This window comes from Equus quagga, unplaced genomic scaffold (genome assembly GCF_021613505.1).
Source record: "Equus quagga isolate Etosha38 unplaced genomic scaffold, UCLA_HA_Equagga_1.0 73485_RagTag, whole genome shotgun sequence".
Lineage (NCBI taxonomy): Eukaryota > Metazoa > Chordata > Mammalia > Perissodactyla > Equidae > Equus > Equus quagga.
This window is the reverse complement of record NW_025802796.1, coordinates 1-3,573: the sequence shown is the minus strand read 5'-3', so window position 1 is coordinate 3,573 and position 3,573 is coordinate 1. Positions and strand designations below refer to the sequence as shown.

Sequence of the window (3,573 nt, the reverse complement as noted above, 5' to 3'; positions counted from 1 at the left end):
CATTCTCTAATAAAAGAAAGTCACTATTTTAATGTTTTTAAAAAAAATATGGTTTATTATTCTTTAATAGATATAGAAAGAAAAGATTATAAACATAGAAAAGGAGAGAAAGGGGAGAAAGTTTTGGGAGGACTTTCTTCCCTTAGTACTTTTTCAATACTTTTTCAGTACAACAGCGTTTTTCTGACTTGGAGTTAAAATTCCCTATTATTAAAATTAAATAATTTTCCAATAATAAATAAACAATCCAATAATTAAAATAGCATAGTCTAATTCCGTTCATGAATTCAATGTGCTAATTTGCATTTGATTATATAACCTGTTCTATTTTGCTGGAAGAATTAACTTTCAAATGAGCTGTCTGTTCTGATTTCTTTCAGAGGAACTCTAGTTGAAGTCCTTTGATGCTGGAGTTGAGTTCAGCGTGGTGCAGTAAGGGGTGATACACAGCGAAATAATTTGCATAATCTCTTAGGGTTTCTGATCATATGTGACTTTAGGGCTGAGCTGTCTCCAATATGGTAGCCACCAGGCACATGTGGCTACTAAGCACTTGAAATGCAGCTAGTCAGAACTGAAATGCGCTGTAAGTGTACAACACACGTGAATTTAAAAGATTTAGTACGAAAAAAGAATGTAAAATATTCCATAAATTTTTTTTATATTGAGTATGTTAAAATGGTATTTTAGATATATTTAGTTAAATAAAATACATTACTAAAATTAATTTTCATCTGTTTCTTTTTACTTTTTAAATGTAGCCACAGGAAATTTAAATCACACACGTGGTTCACATCATTTTCCTACTGGACAGCACTGTGCTGAGTAGGGCACAGAAGTGAAAGTTGTCATTAAAAGTTAACGCAACAACTGTTAAATTTCACATACAACTTTGTAATTAGGTACTGAATCCTTCAACATGCTGGATAAAAAAAATTTTAAGTATACAACTTTTATATATTTAAGTATACAGATTTTTGTCTGTAGGTTCACAGAATATAGATTTGATATCAAAGAATCAGGCTCTAAGAAGAAGGCCGGTGGAGCTGACCAGCCAAGTAATTTTCTTTCAGCAGACGAGTACTGTTTTTTATAATACCTTATGGACTCTGAATCCCAAGTTCAAGCTGCTGAGTTGCTTACCCGGGTACTTTTCCAGTTCTTGAAGTTTGGACTCATTGATATCTGTGGCTATGACTTTGGCACCTTCTCTTGCAAAAGCCTGGAAGACAACACACAAATGAATCCTTTGTTTACTTGGTTAAGCTGCTCTCATTAATAGAAAATCCTTTAGCCTTTTCTCCCTTTATCTTATTTTCATTGTTTTCCTTATACATGGGTGGAATTTCAAACTATCTAGTCTCACTTAGCCCTTCCCATTGTTATTTTTATCATTAATTAGTACAACATGACATACATTGTGCTTGTCATCTGACTTTGTCCCTTTTAGTAACATCAAATACAATAGTGTTTTTAAAAAACTACGATTCTGTTATTAACACCTCTCAAAATACTACTATTCTGTGATTTGACAGCCTTTATTCCATTTCTGAGCAGGTGACTAAACCCCAAATAATGAGAAAAATGGGTTATTTCAACACTTTTCCTCCTAAGAGTATACTAGTGTTTTCACAAATATCAAACTAATCCTACCGTTACAGTTAAGCTGTATTATTAGCTCAAGTGAGGACTATAATGTGCAAGAAGCTGCTATAAATTACAAGGTAAAGGTAACCTGATAGTCTTAGAACTCTGGAGTCCTATGTCTGAACTGAGGTGATTTCAGAGGGCTATGTACTCCTTTAGGCCCGCTGTAACAAATTTATTACAGTGCAGAGAAACTGAGGCAAAGAAATAAGTTCTCAGCGTCAAAAGTTATGAGACGTCACATAATAAATATGTGAGGTAAGCCTTGCTTCATCTGCCTGGATCAAGAGCAGCAACTTTTATTTTTGTAACTTAAGACAACAGAAGCACAAAAGCCAATAAAAAAAAGAAGTAGAGCAGAATTAAACAGCCATGGGATCTGTCCACGTGATTCAACACCTCCAAAGGCAGGAAGCAAACAGGGATAGTAACTTACTATGGCAGTGGCCCGGCCGATCCCCTGAGCAGCAGCTGTCAGGACGATGACCTTCCCATCAAGTCGACCCATAACGGAACCTGCGGTTTAATCTACAGACACGTGTATTTAATGGCATGCACTGTAGACATGGTCCTATGCAGTAACATCTAGAATGAATGGTTCAATGTACTCCTTTAAGAACCTGAAGATGGCACCTCAGCACAAATATTCCCACCATGAGAATTCTCCAAGAGCGCCCACTCTAGATACCTAGCTTTGTACATCAAAACCATTTGGCACAGCCCACTCAACTGATACTCAGTAAGAGACAGACATTGGACTTGACCCACCTTTCGGTTTTTTGAGAACCCAATGCTGATCCAGAAGGGGTGGAGTCCTCCCCTCCCCATCCTCCCTGCTGTGCCCGCACGCACTGCTATGCCACTGGGCATGTCCTTCCTGCTTTCTGTCCTGTAAACTTCCGTTGGGTTTGCACCATCAATCATTTCTAGTTTGTTTATTTATATTCTTATTTTTGCAGGGGAAGATTCGCCCTAAGCTAACATTCAACCAGGAGGCTGAAGTGGAGTGCACCAAACTTTAACCACTAAGCCATCAGGGCTGGCTCTCATCTGTGGTTTTTCCTTGTCCCTTGGAAAGATTTCACCATCGGCCTCAGAAAGTCACTGAACAAAAGAACCGGAAAATCAAATCATGTCCAATACCCCCATTTTACAGATGAGGAAACTGATGTGGCCTGGTCCAGGTCAGAGAGACAGACGAAACGCAGGCCTCCCCATAACGCTGCCGATCCTCTTCTCAAGCTTAAGCCGGCGGGAGTTAACGCTTTAACAGCCACAGTCAGTCACTTCTGACAGGCAGGACTGAGACACTGTGACCGGGGGAAAGGTGGCGTGCATCAGGTCTGACCAGTGCCGACTGCAGGGCGCGCGGAACGGCTAGTGCTGAGGTCGGGGTGGCGAGGAGTCAAACGATGATCAAATGAGGTGGTCTTCAAGGAGCCAGGCTCTCTCCCCCATCCTGCTGTTCTCAACGTGTGCCTCTGACCTCGCGCCAAGTCACAACATGGCTGCTATGTCCCAAGGCACCATATCCGCATCCGCGTCAAAAAACACCAAGGGAAGGAGCAAAAGCCAAAGGTCTTTCTACCCAAGAAGGAAGGCCTGCTCAGAACCCCGGCCCACGTTTCACCCGCCAGCCCTAGCAGCCGCGGGGGCCGGCGTGTGGGGGCGCCGTCTTCCCCCCTCAGGATGGGAAAGGCAGGGAAGCGAGCTGGGAGGGCGTTGAGCGAACGCACTCAAGCAGCACGCGCGCACACACACCGCGCCCAAGAAGGCGCAGGCGGCTTCTCCGGCCTGGGCCCCGAAGCCCTTTCCTCCCGAGCCCCACTCCGTCCTCCTCAGCCACGCGCGGCTCCGCCCGCCGGGGGCGCTCACGCGGGCAGGCGTCAGGCAAGCGGGGGCGGGAGGGCCGGGGGCGGGGGGGGG

At 43.3% G+C, this 3,573-nt stretch overlaps 1 long non-coding RNA gene across 2 annotated transcripts; it reads right to left on the bottom strand.

Annotated features, from left to right (window-relative positions):
• Window positions 1-779: 779 nt before the first annotated feature.
• On the bottom strand, window positions 780-3,477 carry LOC124234409 (uncharacterized). 2 transcript variants are annotated; one of them, XR_006887299.1, is made up of 3 exons: window positions 2,791-3,477; window positions 2,084-2,175; window positions 780-1,222 (listed from the first exon to the last, which is right to left on the bottom strand). It is a non-coding gene; the product is annotated as an uncharacterized LOC124234409 (long non-coding RNA). The 2 variants fall into 2 exon arrangements; XR_006887298.1 differs by lacking the exon at window positions 2,791-3,477 and adding an exon at window positions 2,416-2,772.
• Between the last annotated feature and the right edge of the window lie 96 nt (window positions 3,478-3,573).